Source organism: Carcharodon carcharias, chromosome 13, assembly GCF_017639515.1.
Source record: "Carcharodon carcharias isolate sCarCar2 chromosome 13, sCarCar2.pri, whole genome shotgun sequence".
In the NCBI taxonomy this organism is placed as follows: Eukaryota; Metazoa; Chordata; class Chondrichthyes; order Lamniformes; family Lamnidae; genus Carcharodon; species Carcharodon carcharias.
The window spans coordinates 134,566,633-134,591,821 of record NC_054479.1 but is presented as its reverse complement, the minus strand read 5'-3'; the positions used below and the strand labels follow the sequence as shown (position 1 = coordinate 134,591,821).

The following is a 25,189-nucleotide window of genomic DNA, read 5'->3' as shown; positions in this document are numbered from 1 at the left end:
TTCAATTGAGTTGAATGTTTTGAGTTGCAGCTCTAAATTCAGGAATAAGGCCACCAGTTCTCAAGAGTTTTTTTATATCAAACTGCATGAGACATTTATTAATTTACAACAAATTAAACACATACACATAGCTACAAATAATTATCATAACTTTTAACAAATTCCCAAATTAATCTCCACCAAGGCAACAATAATCAGACACCAGACAAAGCATTTTCACCTTACAAATTCAAAATGAGGTTCCTTTCAATTTGGTTCCTTTGCAGACAGTTGTAGTCTTACAGGCTTTGATCTTACATGCCTCTGCCTTTCGCACACACACTCCTCTCAGGTTATACCCAGCACTGCCCTTTGAATGTAAATTCTCATTGTGTCTCCAGGCCCTTTGAACTGCTTTCAGAGTACCAATTTTATTAGTAATATAAACTTTGCTTCACTCCCACTCTTGAATGCTCTATTCAACAAAATGCAAATGAACCTCCGCCTCTGTTTGCATCTCAAAACTACTATACATCAAAGCACCCAGACGAGCTGGCTTTAATCCAATTAACACACATTCAGACACGCCCACAGACTAAACCTCTATTTAAGAAAACAATAATTTCCAATAACATTATATACATTGATAGCCTCATGACAGATATCCAGTAATCTCACTTTAGAAATGTAGCGACAAGCAGAGGACAAACCCTGAAATACAAGGAGGCCATTTTAGTTTTGTTTTGGAGAGTTGCATGCTCTTGACTCTCTCACCCTCCCCCGCCCGCTCCTGTCATTCAGTCAGCAGACGGGAGATATTTATAATCTGTTCACTCTCAGAATCTGAAGTTTATCACTAACACATGTAACCTGAATTGCTTTACCCTTTTATATACAGCTGTGCTAATGGTGAATGTGGCCAGAAACTCATTAATATTGTACATTATAGACCATCCAGGTTATTAACCAACCATTTAAAACTGTTGCTGAGACTCACTAACTCATATGAGAACGATTAATAAATTATTGCATTGTGACCAAGAGGCCACCCAGATCAAATATGTGCTATTAAATCAGCATGTATGACTTCAGGTTTGAATATTGGAGATGTGAAGAAGGGAAAATATTCTTTATTCTGAGGTTTTGCTCGGTCATCAGTGGTAATCGGGGATTATTTCAACACAACTTTTTGTCTAGAAATATTTGATCTATGGGAGAAAACTTCTACTTGACTGCTTCTGATTTCTAGAGGCGATTATCACTACACAACAGAATAGATCTGCCCTGTTACTCTGCACCAGAATAGATTACATGATCTATTGTCATTCTGCGATAAGAGTAACCTGTACATGGTCTACTCTGACACTGCACAGTAGAGCAGGCTTGCACATCGCTCACACCATGATGCAGGAGACTGTCGATGGCTTGTGGAAGGAACAGGTTTTAAACGGCATAATGTGTTGCACTTCCACAGTAAATGCCATCACTTAGCCATAATTATAAGTCACTAAAACGTCTCTGTTGCTGGATGGCCTTGGACTGAAAATGAAACCAGGTCATTTTTTTTGGATAATGAACTCTGCCCTAGGTGCATTGACGTAGCAAGCAATTAGCACTGGGAACAACAAACTAAATCTAGATGTAATACTACACAGGAACTGATGAATACATCCTCCTTTACAATTTATTGTCCAGTTCCTGTTGATTTCCCCTCCCAGTAGATCTTTCACTCATGTTATCATCCACAAAGAGGTCCGTGAAGAATTTCAATTCAAACACATGGCATCATTAAGTGAAACATTTCATTTCACAGAAGAGGGGCGAGTGGGGGAAAGTTTGGAGTGTGGACAGGGAAAACAGAATATGTGAACCTTAGAAATCATTGAAGACTTGGCTTAAAAGAGTGAGGCCCCCAGATTCCTTGAAGGTTTAACTCTCGGTAAGTTTCAGGATGGGTGCAAGTGGAAAATATGCCATGAAGCTGACTCTTGGTCACATGGCCTCTGTCGCCATTTCCACAATTTCTTACTGGGAATTTCTTACCTAGAAACGACATCAAGGAAACACACAGCCCAACTAGCATGTTCATCCTCCACATGAGCAGTGTCCCTAATTCCATGTACCTTGTCCGGTTTCCAAATTTCTTCGATTCCCCTTTTCCTTCAGCCGCTGTCTAGCCTATTCTTGAATGTTGACGTGACCTCTCCTTGAAATGCTAGCTCCTGTAGCACGTTCTACAGCTGTACAGCCTTTACATAAAAGTCAAAGTTTCTCACGCTCTCAGTCCAAAAATCTCTCGGGGAGGCGGTAGCATAGTAGTATTGTCACTGGACTAGTATTCCAGAGACCCAGGGTAAAGCTCTGGGGACCCCAGTTCAAACCCCACCATGGCAGATGGTGAAATTTGAATTCAGTAAAAATCTGGAATTAAAAGTCTGATGATGACCACGAAACCATTGCTGATTGTTGTAAAAACCCATCTGGTTCGCTCATGTCCTTTAGGGAAGGAAATCTGCTGTCCTCACCTGGTCTGGCCTACAGGTGACTCCAGACCCACAGCAATGTGGTTGACTCTTAAATCTCCTCTGAACAAGGGCAATTAGGGATGGGCAATTAATGCTGGCCTAGCCAGTGAAGTTCACAACCCATGAACGAATAAAAAAACGTAACCTTATATATTTAATCTAATATATTTAATCTTATATATACTTTATTATAGACCATTCAAACACTGGAAATGTCTTGTTTCTATTTATTACATCCCTTCATAATTTTAGACACTTAACAAATGTTCTAACAAATGCAGCTCAATTTTTTGAGTTTTTGTTTTGTATTTGCATTTTCTCAGACCAGGCAGCATCCCAGTGAATCTGCACTGTATGCTCTCCTCTGCTTCAACAACTTTCCTATAGCATGCATACCATATTCCAATTGTGTGTAGATTCACCATTACACTGGGACTTCTATATACCATTCCTCTTGCTGTAGAACCCAGTTTACCATTAGTTTGTTTGTCCACCTGATAAGCTGCTTTTAATGTCTTGTGAATCTGAACCCCCAAATACATCAGCCCATCTGACAGATCTCCCATCATTTACAGACATATGGAGAGGCAAGTCCATGAAAACATTTGAACACAAGCATAAGAATTTTAAAATCGGGGTGTTGGTGAACCAGAAGCCAACGTAGGTCCTTCAGCACAGGGGTCTCCTTTACTTTTTTTACTTTTCACTTACATTTTTGTGTATTTCAGCTTTTTTTCATTCATTCAAGGGACTGGAACATTTCTGGTAAGATCAGCATTTATTGCCCATCCCTCATTGCCCTCGAGATGGTTGTGTTGAGTCGCCTTCTTGACTACAACAACAGATTGTATCATCAGAGGAAATGGGAAGTACAGACTTTGGTAGCATCACTGGGCCTGGCAGTATGAAGAAGTTGATCAGCAGGTATTTTTACAATGGACCAGATTATTGTTCCTGTTTGGGGTCAGCAACTTAGGTGCAGCAGTCACCCTGTCCTTTATATTCAGCATTGAAAGCTGCTTCCCATAGCTGCGTCAAACGAGCACCCCTCACCCTGTACAATACAAAAAAGGTCCAGATGCATACGAATTTACATATTTGTTCCCTTCAAACAAGTTGCCTCAACCCAGCAGCAGAGCCATAGGCTATGAATTCTCTCAGAGTTATTCCTGATCCAGCACTATCACCTCGCCGGATGAGTGGTGAAATCCCCCATTTGGCAGGATTTCCGCCACACTTCTGGCAAAGTTACAGCGATGGAGAAGGAGCAGCTCCAAGGGAATTCCCAGCTTTGGATTAGCATCTGCAACATCCTTAACGATTAGATCTTTTAATGGATGGAATTCCACCAGCAGAGAGAGGCAACAGCATTCCTGCCATTTACTACACTTCCGTATATCTGTGTATAGTGTAGAATAGCACCTGAATCATCCTTACGTTTAAAAACTATGTCACAACTGCTATTTCTACCTCTTTCTTTTTCACACTTGTCGAGATCCTATCTTCTAGTTCTTATGTCCACTCGTTTAAACAGGTTAATGTTTGTGAAAATGGACAGTGAACAGAAGGAAAGTAAAGAGAGTCTGTATTCAGTCTCAGCAGTATTGCTACACTAAAGGAGGCCATTCAGCAAACCCTGCCTTTGCCAACTGTCTGGAAGAGCTATACACCTCAGAGCCAAAATTCTGATGGGACTGCTCCTGGCACGTTTTAGTGAGTGCACATCCCAAAATTGTGCACTGTCGGCCTGTGATGTTCTGTTGATGGACAGTTGAGTGCAGACCAGGAGAGCATGTCCAAAAGGAAAAAAAGATCAAACTAGCATTTATACAGAGCTGTTCGCAGCTTTAAGATGTCCCAAACTGCTTTACAGCCAACATTGTTGTATAGTCACTGTTGAAATGTAAGAAGCGCTGCGGCCAATTTGTGCACAGCAAGCTCCGACAGAGTGCCGTGATATGTTGAGGAAGGGCAGAGGATGTCTCCCCAGTGCCTTAGACAGTATTTATCCCACAAATCAGCATCACTGAAAAACGGATTATCTGGGCTTTTTATTTAATTATTGTTTGTGGGATCTTGCTGTGTATGAATTACCTGCCATGTTTCCTACTTCATTGGCTGTAAAACACTTGGGATGCCCTGAGGTAGTGAAAGACACTAAATAAGTGCAAGTTCCTGCATTGTAATTTATTCAGATGTCCATGTTGTACAAGAGGGCAAGAGGAAATTAAAAAGGTCTAACATAGCTTTTTTTTCTCTCTCTGTCTGGAAGTAATGAGAGCTGATTATGGCCAAAGCAGGCTGGCCTGATTATTATTTTACAGTTTTATTTTCCATTGCATTTTTAAAACACAAGTCTACCAGTAAATGAGTTGGGATAAACTTTAATTGTGCACTGCTGACTCTGAAATCCTGTGAAGGTTTTAGCAGGACACTGGTCTCTCTTGGCATGTTATTAATAGTCACAGCGGGAACACTTAATTTCAATTCACTTCCAGTTATTCATTTTGATTGTAGATAAGAAAAAAAACATATACTAATTGGAGTAGGTCCTGAATAATTTTTAAATTACTAATATGCACACAGTACCTCAGCCATTTGACAAGGCTGCCTTGTGCCTTAAAACCATCAACCGAACTACAGAGCAGCAGCTACAAATTATGGGCTGTGCAGCAGGGCCAGACTCAACACGATAATGTCCCTTCCCCCACCCCCCACCCCCCACGAAGCTTTGCTTTGTCTTTAAAATGACATTTTTGACTTTGTAACCAGCGGTGTCAGAATGTGTTTTTTCATTTGTTCACAGGATGTGGGCATCACTGGCTAGACCAGCATTTATTGCCCACCCCCTAATTGTCCTTGTTTAGAGGGCATTTTAAGAGTTAGCCACATTGCTGTGGGTCTGGAGTCACGTGTAGGCCAGACCAGGTAAGGACAGCAGATTTCCTTCCCTAAAGGACATTAGTGAACCAGATGAGTTTTTATGACAATCGGCAATGGTCATCATTAGACTTAATTAATTCCAGATTTTTTTTTATTGAATTCAAATTCTACCATGGTGGGATTTGAACCGGGGTCCCCAGAGCATTACCCTGGGTCTCCGGATTACCATTCCAGTGACGATACCTCTGTGCCACTGCCATTGCTTCCCCCTGCCGTGTTGTCATGGGTAGAATTCTTGTGACTGGGTTGGGGATTCCATGATTTCCTGGCACGAGTTTAACAGAAAACCTCAAAAGCATGAGGTAAGAAAGAACTTGCATTTCCATAGCACCTTTCATGACCTCAGGATGTTTCAAAATAATTGACAGTCAGTTATGTACTTTTATAATGTCACAACCTGTTATTATGTAACGCAGGAAATGCAGCAGCAAACTGACGCACAGCGCGGTGCCACAAAGAGCAATGTGATGATGACCAGATAATCTCTCCTCTTCTTGTTGGTTGAGGGATAACTGTTGGCCAGGACATCAGGGAGAACTCCCTGCTCATCTTCAAATAGTGCCACGGGATCTTCTCCATCCATCTAAGTACTTTGATGTCGCTTCTGAAATGCAGCACCTCCAATAGTATCGAACTGCCCCAGTGTTACACCAGAGCCCTGCTATAATGCGGATCTTAGTATACTGGGGGTCCAAGACCCCAAAATTTTTATTTAGATTTATCCTTGCATTCATCATTGCCACATATCATTTATTTAAGTACTTTTGTAGTAGATACATTAAATGTTTTGCAATACGTTTAAGAGTCCCCTGGTTCGAAGAGTATATAAGTCAATCCTAAAATAATTGCCATTTTGCAGGTTTCTGCAGCATTTTTATTTAGGAATTGTCACAAATACTCACAGCTGCATCAGCTTTGAAGACAAAAGTTAGTTCTTTTTGAAAATTCTGTCTCCTTTTGGTGTTTGTCAGATGGTCTCTTTCCCTGTGTCCTTTCTGTAAAGACTGAGTTAAAATGATTGCAAGGGTAAAAGGCAGTACAATGATGGCAACCTGTTCAATACACTCATATATCTACAGAGATGTTTGCATCTTATAGGGGGAAAACACCAACTGGGCAAAGAAACAAGCATTACAAAGCTGCTGAATCCAGAGTTTGGGATTCCAATGCTCCCTCCATCTTGGCCCAAAGTAACTAGCTGTGTCTTCAAAATGTTGCATAGGATAAACGCAACTATATAACGTTATAACACAGTCTTGAGATCTGGTCCCTGTGGACGAGTTACAGCAGAACCTCTGTTTCAGCCTGCATTATGTGCGCAAGGCTTTGGAGAGGGCCATGAACCCACAGCCTTCAGACTCAAAGGTGAGAGTGCTACCACTGAGCCACCGTTGTTATATTTACCCTGGTACACCCACCTCTCCTTCACCAAAGCAAGTTTGAAGGAACTCCCACAGAGATTCCACTCACTGATCTCTTCATTGCCACCTTATCTTGTTGTTTTTTTCAGCGGCCTGTACAATGGACACCATATGTACAAGTGATGATGGCAGAGCCAAGGAGTCTGGGGATTGGAGATCGACAAAGTACAAGTATGGGGAATTGGTCTAATTAGCACTTAGGTTTTTGAAACATAGGAGCAGGAGTAGATCATTCAGCTCTTTGAGCCTGGTCTGCCATTTAATCAGATCATGGCTCATCTGTACCTCAACTTCAATGACTTGCCTCAGATTGTCTGATGACATCATTGTGTGAGCCAATAGATTGGAGGCAGGACTGAACTTATGATCAATAGGACCTACAGCAATGCAGTGCATTTTATAGCAAGCAAAACAAACAGCAAAGCAAAACTTAAGAGTTTATTTACAAAGAATCTCTAGGAACTATAACGAAGACAGCTCATGCATTAAATCAATCTCAGTCGCTTGCAGCAGTTCAAACTCCGAGTGTGATTGATGGGGGAATTAACCAATCATCTCCATTCTGGCCCAGAATTGTGATGTCACTTTTACCCAGTAAACGTCTTATCAATCTTGGCCTTGAGAATTTCAGTTGTGGACTAGAGTTCCAGATTTCCACTGTCCTTTGTGTGAAGAAATGTTTTCTCAATTCATTCTTGAACGGCCTGACTTTAATTATAGATTATGCCCTCTCAGTCAAGGCCTCAATCATTTTGTTTTATTCATTCACAGAGCGCAGGCATCACTGGCAAAGCCAGCATTTGTTGCCCATCCTTATTTAACTGAGTGGCTTGCTAGGCCATTTCAGAGAGGGCAGTTGTGTCAACCACATTGCTGTGGGTCTGGAGCCACGTATAGTCCAGACTGGGCAAGGACAGCAGATTTCCTTCATGGAAGGACATTAGTGGGTTTTTATGACAGACCAGTAGTTTCATGCACCACCCTTGGCCTGGTGGAATGGGGAGATGGGTGGCAGACGAGGTGCAATGTAGAGAAATATGAAGTGATTTGTTTTGGTAGGAAGAACATGGAGAGACAATACAAAATAAAGGACACAATTTTAAAGGGGATGCAGGAGCAGTGGAACCTGGGTGTGTAGGTGAATAGCCATTGAGACAGATTGAGAGAGAAGTTAATAAAGCATACAGTATCCTAGGCTTTTTTAATAGCACAAGAGTAGCAGAGCAAGGAGATTGTGTTGAATGAGGGCACTAGTTCAGCCTCAGTTGGAGAATTATGTACAGTTCTGCAAACTGCACTTTATGAAAAATGTGAAGGCATCGGAGAGAGTGCAGGAAAGATTCACGAGAATGGTCCAAGGATGAGGGACTTCAGTTATGAAGATAGATTGCAGGTTAAGCCTGTTTTCCTTGGAGAACAGAAGGCTGAGGGGAGATTTGATAGAGGTATTCAAAATCATGAGGGATCTGGACAGAGTAGATAGGAAGGAACTGTTCCCACCCGTGAAAGAATCGAGAACGAAAGGGCAAAGATTTAAAATAATTGGTAAAAGAAGCAAGAGTGACATGAGGAAAAACTTTTTTTCACGCAGAGAGTGGTTAAGGAGCGGAATGCACTGCCTGAGCGTGTGCTGGGAGACAGGTTCAATTGGAGCATTCTAAAGGGGATTAGACTGGTATCTAAAAGGAAAAATGTGCAGGGTTACAGGGTAAAGGTGGAAGGATGGCGCAAAGTAAGTTGTTCATTCAGTGAGCCAGACGACCTCCTAAATTGTTAACATTTCTGTGTTCGGTATGTTCACACTGGGACTGGCCTGCAGGGCCTGTTGGCTGGGTTCAAGCAAGCATATCACACACTTCCCCGCTTAAATATAACAAATGATAGCAAAGTAAGGCACATGGAACTCTGTGCAGATCTGCGAGGGAAGGAAACACAGCATTGTACATTGAAGCGATTTTTTGGAATCAGTGGCAGTGTCTCAGAGTAAAATCACCAGGATCTGAGCTGAGTTCTCTTTTTAATTTTTGCCAAACAATCACAGAATTGGAACACCTCTGGTCCAACACTTCAGTAACTATCAGCCTTTGTTGTAAGAGAACCAAACTACAGCACGGTGCTTTCAGCCGAGGGATGCACATTGCAAACCACACAACAGATTCGCTGGCTTTAGAGCACAGCTCGGTTCCAATCATCTATTCGCTGGGACGGAAACCAAATTTCTCGGAGGCTCTTGGGAATTTGGTAACCAAATAAACGTACCATTCTTAGCCCATTTTGCACTAATCAGAGGCTGCGGTAGATGCTGAGCAAATGGTTTTGTGTCAAGGTGGTGGTGTTGGTCCTGCAACAGATCCTCAGGTCTGTGCTGTTAATTGAAGGCCCATTGTCACAATAGTTTAGGGTTGAAGGTTTTCACAATTTTAGAAGATTTGGAACTGCATGACCTGATTTGATATTTGGCAATCTTTCCACCCTTCCTCCACAGTGGGTTGGCATTATTTGTATGTAGCAGATGCTGCGGGTGTGCATGCCAAGTTGTCAGCACTATTTGACGGGAGATATAAATCATTCCCACCTTAGTTTGGGTCACAATGCAGGCAAGGCCTGCAAGTTTGGAAGCCGGGAATGAATTCTTGGATCACTAACTGGAAAAGTATTTGTTTTTGGTCGGTGTCTCTTTTTAAAGGCACAGTACAGTCCACCTTGCCTGTGCGAAATAAGTCAAATTCATCAACCTAGGCCCCCTCCAAATGTCCACCTGCCATGGTGAATTAGGGCCTGGTGTTGTGAAGTGGGCATATTGCCCTAAAACTAGGAAATGCAGCTTCCTGACAAAGCTTTCCAAGTTTACAAGGCCTCAGTGAGGCCACACTTGGAGCCAGGACTCCTTTAAGGGTCATTTGCCATTCTGTGAGCTGAACTGTGTTTTTCCAACCAGACTAAATTGTTGGTTTCTTTCACGCTCTTAAATAACTTGTTATTTGGAATTTAACAAGAGGAAGCAAATCAAAGGAATAAAGCATGCATTTATTGCAGATAAAGAGCCAGTCATGTAGAGTAAAGAAAAGCCACAGCAGGCCAAAAAAGAATCAGCTGCAAGGAAATAAAAGCAAATAATGGTGGAAGATGGAAGGATAAGCAAACTCAGTGTTGTTCAAAAATTAGCATGTGTTACGATTTCAGTAGAGACCAGTCACTTCAAAAAAGAAATTTGAACTCCCAGTTATTAACAAAGAATTACAGCACAAGGTTTCACATTTTGAACAAAAAAAATTACTGTACAAGAGTTAAACAAACCAAGCAGTACTAACTTAACACCTATATTTTGTAAACACTTATACTTTAACCACAAAAATCTTAGCAGAACACTTTCTGTTCTACTTTTATTTCCATCCATTCCCTTATACTTTACAGGGTCTTGAGCATTCTTTCACTTCACCTGGGACCAAACCAAGGTGTTCCAGAGCTCTCAGAAATTCACTTTGATTCTCCTCAGTGTTCCCAGTGTTCTTCGAGATATGAGATTTATTGGAGTCCTTCCACTAGAACCTGGCTAGACAATCCTCCAGCTCTCTCTCTCCTTCAACGTCTCATCTGTGCCTTTCTCAAAGCTGCTCCCAGACTGATTTTAACTGAGAAGTAACACAGATAAAACCCAGAATCAAAATAAAACTCCCTGAAATCCATCCCCATGGCAACCTGGCACGCCTGGGATGTCCCAGGTAGAGATTTTCAGAACTTTACCTTCAAAATATCCTATTGATTCTGGGACAGATGAATAATTTATATCTCTAATGGGAACGACTGTAATCTTACCAGATTCACTGGCTCCATGTCAAAGCTAAGAGAAGATCACCTGTTGTTTATTGTTTCACACCTTTTAATTCCGACCCCTTTAAGTAAACCATGAACCATCCTTTGAATTGTAAATGTCTTAGGGGTGTTTACCAGATTCTCAAACCCACGTTTTTCCATTCACCTTGCATTCAAAAATTTAAATCCCCAAAGCCATGGGCGGAACCTTCCAGTCTCATTGATGGCGGGCGGACAGAGGGGCATTTCGGTGTGAGGGGCAGCAATTGATTTCACGTCGGTGTAAAATCACAGCGGGATCATCCTGGCGCAACACGAATCCCGCTGGAGGCCAGTGTGAGCCCAATTTGCATCCTGCTAATGGGAAGCAAAATAAGGCCCAACCGGAATCATCCCCATCCCCCCCCCCAATGCCTGATTTAATGTTACGCCGGAGACAAAACCTGCTGGCCCAGACACGTCTGGACAAGTGTGACCTGCAGACATTGGGACTTACCAGTCGGGCCTTGCTCAGAGTTCCAATCAGAGGAAGATGCTGAAGCCCTACAGCCGCTGGACCCTGGAGGAACACGTGCATTGCATACCGGGTGGATCCTCATGCACGTGGCTCCACCATGAAGCAGCTCTCGGAAGGTGGGGAGGTCTCTGCTGATGCTTCAGAATATCACAGTCTTGGCCACGGGCTGCAGAAGATTGCCGAGGCATTGGGGAGGAAGGTCAAGCTGTGAGTGGGAGGGGGCGGAACGAAGGTGTGGGTCGGTGGGGGGGGGGGGGGGTGATGGTGAGGTTGGTACAGGGAACGAAGGTGTCAGAGGTGTGAGGTTGGTGGGGTTGGGGAGAAGGTGTCCGGGGGGAAAGAAGGGGGGCGGGGGAGCGGGGTAGGTTCGGAAGGGGGGGGTGGTGAAGGTATTGGGGGGGTGAGGTTGGGAAGGGAGAACAAAGATATCGGGGCAGGGGGATGCTTGGGAGGGGGAACGAAGGTGTCAGTGGGGGAGAGGTTGAGAAGGGGGGAAACGAAGGTGTCGGGGGAAAGGGATTGGGAGGGGGGAAACAAAGGTGTCGGGGGAAAGAGATTGGGAGGGGGGAAACGAATGTGTTGGAGGGGGGGTTGGGAGGTGGGAACGAAGGTGTCGGGGGAGGAGGGTGCAACGGGGGAGAATGCTGTGCAATGGGGAACCGAAGGTGTCGAGGGGGGGGGGAAGAGATTGGGAGGGGGGAATTATGGTGTCACTAGGGGAGAGGTTGAGAAAGGGGGTTGAAGATGTCGGGGGAGAGATTGGGAGCGGGAAACGAAGGTGTCTGGTGTGGGGTCGGGAGGGGGGAACGAAGGCGTCGGGGATGAGGTTGGGGGGGGGAACGAAGGTGTCGGGGGGGAGGAGGGTGCAACAGGGGAAAATGCTGCAATGGGGAGGTAGGTCTAAGGTGGGGGAAGGCATAGGGAGGGAGTTCAGAGAGTGCAGGGTATCTGGGAAGAAGACAGTGGGGAGGGATGCAAGTTGTCCAGGGGTAGGAGGGATGCAGGTGACAGGAGAAGGAACGGAGAGGGTGGTTGGTGTGGACTGAGAGGCAGAAATTGACCCGGGGGGTGGGATGCAGGAGTTCAAGAAGGTCAATATGCATGGGAATGGGATTCTCAGGAAGGTGGGGAATGTACACTTTCACCTGGACACCCTGGAATGACAAGGGTTTGGGTTGGAAGGTGCTGGTGGGGAGGTGGAAGGTGATGCCAGGGGGGTCCACAGCAAGCAGAGCCTCGTGTTAGACGGGCACAGGAGCTGTATGGGAGGGCAGTCAGTGGCTGGGCGGAGATGCAGGTAAGCTCAGATAGACAACTGAAAGGGAACTCCAGCAGGCAGCATTGAAAATGTCCGGGACAGTGAGATGAGCGTGATTGAGAGAATGTGTGGGAGAATGTTTACATGAGTCTCCGAAAGGCCCTGCCACACACACGCTTCTCTCTCCAGAATCACTCGTCGTCCGGCTCCATGCAGCTGAACCGCTCGTGGGGGTGGGGGAAGCAGGGGGAGGACTCACGAAGCCTGTCAATGAAGCTGAAAGACACCATTACACATTATTCAGTGAAAGTGAATAATATATTTTCAGGTTATAAAGTGACAAGATGCATTCACCCGTGCAATCACTTGTGATCAGAATTTCTTAACTTTTCTAGGCCTACCACTTCTTCTAGGTGCTGCCCTGACATCCGCAGCAGGGGTGGAGACAGCCTATGCAATGGTTGGCCCTGTTGCCCTTGATGACTTTGGCGTACATCCTCTGTAGAGTAGAAGCTTTGAGGGTCCCAGCTGGCTTTGGCTGTCCTCCTGTGGGCCAGCTGCTCCCTCTGCGGGTGACAGAGGACGAGATTGAGGGCGTCACAGGCAAAGGGGGGAGAGGGCAGCCTCTGAGATTCCTGAGTGAATGACCCAAGGGTGTCCAGCTGCCACTCCTCCTCCCTTTGGGTGCCTGAGGGCCCCAGCCTGACTCCTTGAGGGGAAGGAGCACCTGGAGGGACTTCGAGGTGCCCCATTTTCTTCTTGTGTTGCCACTGCAGGAACTCGCCCACGGCTACCGCGATGGAGTGCAAATCTGTGCATATCTCTGCGTTCTACTGGACCAGGGTCTCCATGGCATCCACCATCCTTCCCATGGAGACCTCCATGCACGCACGTGGACACCACTTCATCAGGGAGCAGGCAGATGCACTCCTCCGACTCACGTGCCACTCTGCTGAGTGCTCTGCGTGATGTTTCCCCACCTTCTGCTGACACTCTAGGATGATTTGGGATGCTGAATCCAGAAGGTCACCGTGACTCGGATGTCACGGATGCCTCTTCCCCAGCAGTTCTCAGAGTGCCAGGGAGATCAGCTGAACCTGCCTCCTCCTGCTGCAGACGTGTGTCTGTGCAGTGACCAACCCATTATGAACCCAAGCCTGCTTTAGATCTAGGTCCCACCAAGGCGTAGGTAAGCGCTGCAACAGGTCATACAGGCTAATTATTTCCAGCTCTTCAATGGAGGAGGTGTCCTCTTGGCTGGAGGTGAGGACCTGGATGGAGCTGAGGGACTGGCTGGCTGAGGGTGTCGGTTGCTTAGCAGAGCTCCCTGTGAACCAAAGTAGAGATGATTAGTGCGTAGTAGCAGAGTCAAAAGCAGGAGAGAGACCACTCACAGTTGTGTTGCAAGAGGGATGATGTGGTGCAGGATCCTCATGAGGGTGTTCACCGCCGACCTCACTGTCACCGCAGGCAGGATCCACGTCTTCATCAGTCAGTGCAATGGCACACGCTGCAAAGTGAGTGAGGGCCCTAATGTGGGCCACTTCACCCCTTGATCTGGGACCTCTCTTTGCTGTTGTCAGTCAGCATCTCCTGCATGAGAACAGATGGAGCGTGTGAGCAGGACACGTGGCGCTGTGTGGAATGATGTGTGGTGAGCGGAGCCAAGGACATGACGAGGACACGAGCTTCAGGGGATATGAGTCTGATGCAGATGTGAGGGTGTGCGTGAGAGTTAGTGCTGCCGTCTCTTGAGATCTGAGATCCCTGTTGACGTGCGAAGGGTTTGCGTGGGTGATGAGGTGGTTGATTTGCCCTGGCAGAACAGACGAGAGCATTCATCCTCCTCCTGCACCGGATGGCTGACCATCTCTGTGCTCCAGTGGCACTGACCGCCGCTGCCACTGCCTCCCAGGCCAGATTGGTGACTCTGGTGGACCTCCTGCGGCCAGAGCGTGGGTAGAGGACATCGCGGCGGCCTTCCACTGTGTCCAGCAGGCGCCCCAGAGGGGGTGTCACTAAGTTTGGGGGCTGCCATCTTCTTGGATTTCGGGGCCATCTGTTGCCTGGAGCAGTCCTGGTTCATAGACATGAGGTAGAGGCTACACTCTGGTGTGCTTTAAATATGATACCCAGAGCAAGGAAACATTGAAGCCACGGCGTGGCTGGCAAATCCGAGCCGGGATGTTTCCCGTGAATGCGTTAGTCATGAGGCGGGACACGCTGGAAAGGGGACAATTCAACCTGTAAACCCGTCATTGTGACTGACGGGGTGAACCGTCCTTTCTCACGCCCACCACACTTAGGGCGGAATTGTCCTAGATTTGTGCTAAAAGTTATATTCCAAAAACACACAAAATCATAAAATTAAATACCCGTAACGCACGTCTCTTTCGGTTTTCTTCTGACCAAGACTGGGAGGTAACTGGACCGGAGAAGCTGACAAACTGGGATTCCCTAGCCCTGAGAAGAATGATCAGAGGAGGGTGGACATTAGGGTGGCGACAGTTGATGCCAGTACAGGACACTGCTTTCCGTTCCTTGTGATGGGAAATTTGGAAGAGGATCTTTGCGGCATGTTTGATTTCCTTTGAGTTCAACAGGGCGAAGCTGAAAATGCACTGGTGGCTTATATTGGCACGCGCTGGTTTAATTTGATAGGCAGTGGCTTGGTTTTCACTTTCTCCTGGCACGAGCAGGAAGTGTAACTTCTATATCGCAAGTACCGGTGAGTTGATGACGTCAACCGTAGGACTTTGCAGCTGTGTGGCCGAGAGCTGAGGAACAGACTACTCTTCAGTTTCCGAAGGCTGCGAACACCCGAAACTCGAGCGTGTCCCTAACCTGCCGGTGGCCAGGGAACTCGATCGAATTGCTAGTTGCAGCAAAAGAGCAGGCAGCCCGTCTGAAGTCACAACGTGCATTATAGGTAAATGTGTCTTCTACTTTATCTGCCGCTGTGTCAGTCAGGGAGTTGCTGAACGGCAGCCTGTGTGTAGTTAGTGCAGGAAACCATTCTTCGTGGTTTGAAAGATCAGTGTGGTTTTATCCTGGATTCCTGTACTTTTGGAATTGCTCACCACTTGCCTTTCTCTTGAAATGTATTTCCTGTGCTCTGAGTTACATTTGGTTCCTGCATCAACTGCCCTTCCAGGGCTGCGAGGCCTAACTTCTAGGCCTCTTCATCCTGTCTGTACCACAACACGGGCTTGTGTAGAATTGATATGAGTTGACTTCCTTTTAACTTAGTGCTGTCAGATGCAACTGCTTGTTGGCTGTTATTTCCTGAATACCAAAAAAAAAAATTGCTTTTTCTGTTAGTTCGCTGGGCAAATCACCACGTGCTATGGTGGTGGGGCTCTGCAGGCCCGAAAGTTTCCGGATTAGGGTTTCTGGCCTGTGCTAAATTAGCTTATCTCAGTTGCTGTGATGATACAATTTGATGTGGGGGTTTGTAGAATTTTAAGTGAACGGGCAGGTCAACTCAGGCAATCATTCTAGAGCAAGTGTGACACCCCCGCCCGTGAGGAAGTGCACGGCTATAGATGTCGCATGACGGGAGAATCAGCCAATGGATGGGTTACACCACCACCTTTCCGATCATGCATGTGAAGGGGCTGCTTGGGTGAGATTCTGGAGGACAGCTGCCCCGGTGGCAATCTGCACAGGCAATAAACCGTCCCCAGTGTTCAGGAAGGGAGTTGGGCGAGGAGCGCTGATGAATCAACCTCTTCCAGCAATCGAGTTGACCGAGATTATTGTGTGCGCGAAAAGGGAAAACAATGCGGCGATACTTACCTTGGTTATTCGGCAGGAAGAACAGGAAATACAGCTGAGAAAAATTCTGTCAGAGCCCCAAGTGATATTTGAGCGTTGTTAAAACAAATCATGTAGAATCACAGAGGGCAAATGGTCAGGTTTTACCTTGCTCCATCGGGAGTCATTCAAACCACCCGATGAATCAAACCGTTGTTGAGTCAGAACAAATGTTGGAGAGTTCAGTCTGAGTGCTTGTTTTTCTAAGAGGCTGCAGAAGGACAGGTGTTGGATCATTAATTCCCTTCCTGTCTGCTCTCCCCACCCCCCCCCCCACCCCCCCCCACCCCCCACCCCCCACCCCCACCCCCACCCCCACCCCCCAACCAGAAGTCCCAGGATCATCTTGTTATGTAGTTCTCTCCATATTTCTATTCATTACCTTTCCTTGTTTGATTGTTGGTTGACTGACAACATGTAAGCGAGGCCCAGTGCAGATGGAAGGAGCAGAAATTGATTTTGTCTTTCCCAGGTGTGGCAGCCTGGGCTGGGAGGGCAATGGCTAGGGTTATAATTAGTGCTTGTGGAGAAACCTGGAGCCTGCACTTCCCTCGTGCACTAATCTACCTGCCTCTTAAATGCATCCATATCCAGGGGCTGGCACTAGGAATCATAGATTGTGAAAGCCACAGGTATGAGCCCACGCTCTGCTGAGTTCCTCAGCTGATGTGGAAAGGTGTCAGGCAGAGAGTCTACCATCTCCATTTGGGAAGGGGGAGAACCAGGGAACAGTCCTGCTGTATTGAATAGCTCTTGCCCACCTCCCTGGGGGGGACATTGGCAGAAGCCTGGAAATCAGGCTGCCCCATCCTGCTGTGCCACCAATGAATCCAGCGTGATCTAAGGTTTAAAAAAAGACACCAGGAAACCGAACAAGAAAATAGGTGTTTCAACCAATCCGGGTGGTGGAGGGGCAGAATGACCACTTGTAATACAAACAGAAGGCCTAGGTTTGATTCTAGGCCTGTACTACGTTAGCTAACCTCAGCCTGAGTAGCACCAGGGGATCCACAATTAGTTTTGGTGCCTCTTGGTTAAAAGGGGATGAAGATAACGGCTAACGTTCTCAATCTGGATCACTGTCCTATGATCCTGCCTTGAAAGGGGAAAAGTTAACAGGGTCGTGGGGAATGGGATCGGACTCTTTTAAAAAGCCCGTGTAGGCATAGTGGGCTGAATGGCCTCCTCCTATGCTGTACCACTCTCTGATTATAAGCAAAGTATATGTGTAGGTTTTGTGACTACATTCACCATCACAAGTTTTAATTACGCACAGGTAGGCCAGCAAAGAAGTGAGTCAGTAATGGCGCACTGCAGCATCATATGTCTTGGCATCAATTTAAGCCCTTCTCTTCCATTGAAATTTCCAGTGATTTCTTTCTGTTTATTTAACTGACCTTTTGCTCCTGCCTTCAAATGATGGTGAAGGGGAAAGTATTTAAATTTGTGGTGTGGTGCAGATGTTAACTATAACAGTATCCTGTGCAGCTTCATGTAGCCTGTGACCTACTTACATACTGCTTTACCCCTGATGCCATGATTAAAAGCTGCTTTGAAACCAGTTTTCCCTCCAGGGACTTTGGTCTGTAAGAATTTTACACAGTGCACAGAAGGCTTTGGTAAAGGGTGAGACAGACACATGTGTGCACACGCATATACGTAGACACACACGTGCATGGACACACAAGCCCAAATGCTTGTGCATACATGCATTTATTCACAAATGGGCAGGCATACGCACAGATATGCACAGTACCATACATTGACATTTTCACCGAGGCAAATGGACATATGGACACACACATACACACATACACACACACACACACACACACACACACACACACACACAAGAACATGTACATACACGCAGAGTGCAACGTCACAAATATCTCAATGGGAATGTAAGTGTTAATGGAATCAACCCCTTAACGTGGAAATAATTACAATTATAAACTGAATTAGAAAAACAGATTAGATTTCTAGTAGTTTCTCCATATTCCAGTGTGGAATTTACATAAATTTAATAAGGTTTTCTTTTAAAATAATCTCCATGTCTCTTCCACTCATCTCAGATTGAACTTCTCAATCTCGGCTTCGATAGCTTTCAGTAATGTTTTAATGATTGGCTCCAAAGAATGTTCTGGTAAATTTGTTAGAAGCTCCTTAATAAAACAGAAATGGAGAAGCAGAGTTTTAATTTGTTTATATCAGTACTTTCAGATTAAATGCTCATTTCTTTTAGTGGGGACTTGCTGTGCACAAAATGTCTGCCGCATTTCTCCATGCAGCACTGCGTAATTTAATTTGAAGTACACTGAGGGACTTTGGAGAGACATGGCAACTATATGTAAATCTATTTGCCTTTTTATCTATCTATCAGGGACAGTTGTCTTCTACCTATCATGGTGCAGGTTTATGAATATAACTCTTTGGAGCAGTCAGATGTATTTATGCTGTACTATGCCATGATTTGCAATGTCTAATATGAGTAACATTGCTGGGTGAAGTCAGGTCACAGAAGCTGTGAACTCCAGGAACCACTGTCAGGAGTTTCCTTGCCTTGGCTGGTACTGTGTCTTTCTTTTTATCCTTTCATGGGATGTTGGCATTGCTGGCCAGACTAGCATTTATTGCCCATCCCCAATTGCCCTTCCAAGTGGCTTGCTAGGCCAGTTATGAGCCTACCATATTATTGTGGATCTGGGGTCACATGTAGACCAGATGGCAGATTTCCTTCCCGAAAGGGATTAGAGAACCAGATGGGTTTTTATAACAATCGAGAAAAGTTTCGTGGCCCATCGTTATTGAGAATAGCTTTCAATTCCAGATTTAAATGCTGCCATGGTGGGATTTGAACCCATGTTCCCAGAGCATTAGCCTGGGCCTCTGGATTACTAATCCAGTAGACATTACCACCATGCCACCGTCCACTGTGATATTGCCATGCAATCTCTTTGGCATCTTCAGTGGTGCTTTCCTTTTAGCACTGCAGAGGGAGTTCAGTTGATTAATGTGACTATCCAGACCCACTTAGCACGAAATACAATTATGAATGGCGTTCTAGAACATTCCATCATTTGCAGTATTCTTCAAAAGATGTGGATAATGTTGTGGAATAGACACAGACCTTTCGGCCCATCGAATCTGCACCAGTATTTTTCTTTTGTCCAGTCCGACTCTCAGGCCCCTTCAATATTCTTCTTGTAAGTCCCTCTTAAAACTATTCATGAACTCTGCTTCAACAGTAGATTGTGGGAGAGAATTCCACATTCTGTTGAAGGAATGTTTTCTAACTACCCCTTCAATTCTTTTCTTTTGCAGTTATCTTGCATTTGTCCCTCCTTGGTAACATACTCCTGACCGGTGGATATGATCTGTCACCTTCCTAACCTTGAAGGTCTAATCCTGCACCAACAGGAACATTTCCCTTCTAGGTGTTGTCCAATACGAGACAGAGCAGGCTCAGCTGCTGAAAGTCAACACCGCCAGTGGCAACACAAATGCAAAATTGCTGGAATTCACTCAGGCTGGTGGATCAGAAGATCCCAAACAAGAGGAGAGAGGGGGAGGGGGGGGGGTGGTGGTGAAACCTAGTTGTCCTTGGCAACTGGTCTTGCCTCGCATGACCCAGCGAGCTTAACCACCGCCATTCGGCCAACTGCACTTCAGACACCAGGTGGCACTGGCAATAAGAGCAACCAGGTTTATAAAATGCCTTCAAATTTGTGAAACATCCCAATGCCCTTCAAGAGCATTTTTAACTGTCTTGAAGCCGCTTGTGGCTTTGTGAGGAAAAACACATCCTGCCGTGTCTTCCTGACCTATAGGCGACTAATGGCTGGGGGGGGGGGGGGGGGGGAATGGGTAGTGATTGGGTGCTACATAAATGTAAGTCTTGTGACCTTTCCCTGCAGTGCCATCTCGGTGCTCAAAGTGTTAATAAATGTTCTGCAGTGGGCTGCATCGGAAAAGATGCCACATAGGTTCATTCAGTGGAAGGTTCTCTCCCACCACCAACCCCCCCCCCCAAAAAAAAAATCCACTTAATAATAAAAAAAGGCTTCTGCATTTTCGCTGTTAATCCAGGCTCCAGTTTTGATCAGAATCGTACCTCCCACTTTCAGCACCTGGTGCTGTGTAGACAGTTGCCTCTGTGAGAGCCCCTATTTTTTATACATATATATATTTATATATATATATATATATAATATTTTTCTTTGCTGCTGCTGAAGATTGGAGGAAAGGAGAAAGAGAGAGAGAGAGGGAAATGTGACAACTGTAAGACAGGCTGCCCCAAAGAGGCCTCTCACACCTGCCCCTGTCTGTCTGTGGGCAACAGTTGTTGAATCAGACACGCGTCGAGCGAATTATTTGCTACAGCGAACGGCGTGTGGAGTTGTGTGTGTGTGTGTGTGTTGGGGAGGGGAGGGGAGGGGAGGGTGGGTGTGGGGGTTGGTTGGGGGTGGGGAACATGACTTCTTTCCAACTGGACTTTCTGCCGAAGATAATGGTTGACAGTTGCGGGCTGGTGTCGGACAGAATGTAAGTGGACCCGAATGCAGCCAGCGAGCGAGCGATCGTGTTTGTACCGATCCAGGAAGGTGTAGTAATTGTGAACGTGCGGCCGCCTTAGCAGGAGCTGAGTTTATGTCAGGGTCTGAAATTACGAAGCACAGCATCTGGGAGGAGAGGTGGGGCGGGTGGGGTACTGAATGGGCAGCGTTTTTGTTTTGAGATTAAGCTCCGGCGATGGGGTTTTTTTTTTTCATTTGAAACTGACCTGCTTTGCCACATTGTCTTGTGTTAAAAGGGCATCTTCTATCTATCTCGGCACTTTGATGGACGATTAATTGTGTGTAAATGCAAGATGGAGATTATATATTCTGCTTGTTTTTATTTGTTAAAAGGGGACAATGCATCTTTTTTTTTGAACGGGGGTGGGGGGGAAGCAGATAAGATAGACTTTCATTGTCTAATTTGTCGGAGGCTTCCAACTGTCTAGTGAAAAGATGCAATTCACCGTCTCAGTGGCATGTTTGTAACACGGAGTGAAATTGCTTTGCTCCTCGCTCTGCCTGTGTGGAGAGGGGGAAATGAAAGTGTGTGTGGGTGTAGGAGCTTCTTTTTTATTAATGGGCGAGATATGAGGGAAATAATCCCCCCCACCCCCATAGAAATACAAATGTGGAGTGAAGCGACAGCTACTGCATTCGCCAGCAACCCAGCTCACTGCCACAGTGAGCACTGGTCATTATAATAACTCGAGATGTGTCCACTGCAAGGACAGCTGCTTGATTTAACCTTTGGGGTTAAGGGATTAGGTCATTTGCTGAAGGGGAGAAGGTTGTTCATTTAATACTTTACAGCTGCTCTGCAATGTCCCTAAAGTTATCTCTAAAAGCAGTTCCTCTTTCCTGCTCTGTACCATCTCAGTTCTGGTCTGTGTTAAGCACCCTGTCTCATCTCTCTTTCTCTCTCTCTCTCTCTCTCTGACACACACACACACACACAGACCTACCTGAATAATCTTCCCATTCCCCTCCCCCACCTTCCTCCTGCTCACTGAGATAACAAGACATCTTTGCTGATCAGGTGAATATTTCTGGGAAGGAGATGAGATTTATGAGTGCGAAAAAGAAAATTTAACTGCAGCATTTTGCTTGCCATGTGACAGAAGCATAGCTGGGAGAGAGGGGGGAAGGATATGGGGGTAGGAGGGACGGAGCAGGGAAAGGAGGGGGTAGGAGAGGAGGTTAAGATGGGGTGGGGTGGGGAGGGGAGGTGCTAGGAATGGGGGGTGGTAGGGAGGAGGGAGAAGTGGCGTGGTGGGGTGTGCACAAGTTCAGGTTGGGGAGGGTAGGGATGGGGAAGGGCAGCCAAATGCTGTCACTCCACCTGATTTAAAGTTGGACTCGCAAGAAAAATAAATTATCCCATACGTTAATTGTAAAATCTCACAGCAGACAGTCTCTCAGAGGTAGTTTCCACGCATCAAATTAAATTTTTTGCAAGCAAAAGGGTTTTTTTTTTACATGCAAGCAAGAAATTGGAGAGCAGCATTGGAATGCCAGTTGAAGAGGTGTGTAAGACAGCAGCTGCGTGAAGAAACAACAGGGCCAGAAATTTACACATCTGTGCATTGTAACAAAGCCCATACTGTCAGAGACAGAGGTGCAATGTCCTTTCCTTTGCACCAACCCCATCGCAGCGGCAGAATGTAACCTGTGTTGTGTTTGACTCAGTGGGAACAGTTAGTCTCAGCTCTTATTTTTAACCACAATTTCTGAAGTAAAGCTGGCGGTCAACTGTAAGCACTAAATTTCGACACATTTTGCCTTTTTTTTGGTTGAGGGCTGTAGGTATTTCTTTGAACAAATTGGCATTTAACCCTCTCCTAGGCTGTTGGAGATGTTAGTTGGTAATTAAAATGGAAAGCTTGAGGGACCGGGCTGAGAGTGAGTTTAATTTTGGTTGTTTGTAACATCTAGAAGAAGGACAAATAGTTTTTTAGTTAGTTTACACAGTTGGCTGATTTTACCAGGAATGGTTAGGCTGCTCCAACTGCCTTCAGCTTCCCCAGATGTGGGGCTGCTAACTCTCCAGGAATGTTTTGGAGTTTCCAGGAGTTACAGACTAATTCCAAGACACTGCTGTGAGCAGTATCCAGGAGAAAAATTATGCTACTTTTCTTGCCTGTTCTATCAACACTTTTGCCATATTAGATATAAAAAATTTGGGAATGGGTTAAAGAAAAAGGCTAAAAGCAAAAAACTGTGGATACTGGAAATCGAAAACAAAAACAAAAATACCTGGAAAAACTCAGCAGGTCTGGCAGCATCTGTGGAAGGGAGCACAGTTAACGTTTTGAGTCCACTTGACTCTTCAACAGAAAAAGGCTGTTTGACCTTTAAGAATCGAGCATTAATGTTAGCTCGTTTTCCAGCTGGTGCAGAGATTTAGTGCCCTGTTGAGGATGAATAAGTGGAAGGAACATGGCAGGGGTACCTGTCAGAGCAATTGGAAGTGGGAGGTTATGCAGTCTCCAGGAATTGGCAGCTCTACCTAGGCAAAGTTGGGGGACATCTGTTGGGTGTTCCGACCCCTGTTTACAAACCTGAGACCTTGCCTGGCAAGTGCCATGTGTGTGAATGACAGATGAGAGCAGGCTGGGGCCCTTGGCTGCGATGAAGCTCAGTTGCCTGCCAACATTCACTGTCAAAGTAGACACCAAGAATAGTCACATAGGTGACATTCCAGCAGAGTAGCTGACCATTAAATTGTACTCCAGCTTGATTTAGCACCTTCAGAAGAGGGAGGGAGGGAGAATATGGTGGGGGAGAGAGGGTGGTAATCCAGTGCTGTTTAAACAACCACGAAATAGATTTTGAAATTGCAAGTAACCACAAAATGGCCCTTTGTTTACTGGCTCTGACAAGCTTATTGAGGTCACTCTGTACAAAAAAAAATCTTAACTAAGCTCCGTGGTAAGATAATTAGGAAAGATAGTAGTGGAATGGAAAGGGAGAACTGTTGTCATTTGAGATTTTAAATCCTTGAGACCAAATGAAAGAGAGTGATTTCTTCAGCTCTGTACTTCATACAGGAGGCAGTATTCCAAACCACACCAACTAACATTGTCCCAATGCGGCCTTTTGGAAAGCTAGAGGAATGTTATTGCATATTATCCAGTTATGTTTCCAATCTTTTGATTTTAATTCCATTACGGAAGCAGTGACTTCCCCCATAGATAATGATCTTCTTGCAATCAGACATAGGGGAGGAGAGGAGAGACAACAAACAAATCAATTGGTGTCTCAGCCTATGTGTCCCTGAGGCATCCTTCCAGTGACTGAATATTGGAAGCTCTTTGTCTTTTCTAGTCATTGTGGTGAGTTGCAGGGAGGCAGTGACCCAGGAGAGGGTCCTTGGCATTAGGAAAGGGGGGTGCAGAGTGGGTGTAAATAGATTTTTTTCTGTTTTTCAAATGATTGAGACACCTCATTTCTTTAAGATTGCTTTCACCCTCGCATCTTGATAGGGTGATGTGCCTGTATCTCTGTACAAGATGGTAGGGTAAAATTCAACAGCTGTTCCAGGGCTGGGGGGGAGGCATCATGGATCGACTTGCCTTTATTCACCCCAACTAATTTTCCTATCCGTTCAAGTCGATGTATAACAGAGGGCAATCTGCCACCACCCATTTTTCTCTTACTCATCGCAGCAAATGGTTTAATTAGCCTTTTGTCAATTTGCCCTAGGAAGTGTTTAACTTACAGCACAGGAGAGGTCTGTTTTGGCTCCTCTTTTATTCTCTTCCTGGTGTTGTCGTGTCAGGTACTTTTCAGTCCTGTGGCTACTAACTGGAAGTGAAAAGTTCAGCAGATAGAAGGAGTCAGGTGCATTGGAGTAAATTGCACCCCTTGCTCCCTACATTTTCTGTTTGAAAACAAATCCTGAGTTCGGCAGTGGCCTCGACAAGCTGAGCACAAATCCTACCCAGACTGAAGAGGTGAAAGTGCCCTCTGGCTCCTGACCACTGAGAATACAATGCCAAATGAGTCACAGGCTACTTCCAGCACAAAACTGCCTATAATTTGCCACTAAGTGGCACTAAATTGACAGTCTTGCTCAGAGAGGCCACAGACAGTTAAAGGAAATAGGAAATGTCACACTGATGCAGTAGCTCTTCTGAGGTCAGGGCTTGAAGAATATTGCAGAAGAGTAGGAGAAGCTCAATTCTGCATTTAAGTGTGCTGCAAATGACCCTGGAGTGCTTGATGTTTGCAATGGACAATGCTCTATTCATCACTGCAAGCATCAATAAACTTAATGAGCAAGAAAGTTCACCAAAAGACGTTTAAAACCTTGTCTGTTTACAGGACACTGTTCTTTGTTTAACAGTAAGTATGTTTCT

The 25,189-nt window shown here is 45.5% G+C and overlaps 1 protein-coding gene across 12 annotated transcripts in view; it reads left to right on the top strand.

Moving 5' to 3' along the window:
* celf2 (cugbp, Elav-like family member 2) overlaps positions 1–25,189 on the top strand; it is a 522,862-nt gene that overhangs the window by 229,275 nt on the left and 268,398 nt on the right. The window contains exon 1 of one of the 12 annotated variants that reach the window (XM_041203235.1): positions 15,195–15,385. The exons of 9 other annotated variants lie outside the window; for them this stretch is intronic. The gene's annotated coding sequence lies outside the window, so the exon portion shown is untranslated. Of the gene's footprint in view, positions 1–15,194; positions 15,386–20,796; positions 20,818–24,977; positions 25,176–25,189 lie in introns of those variants that run through there. 2 more of the 12 variants (XM_041203233.1, XM_041203238.1) reach the window with 2 other exon arrangements.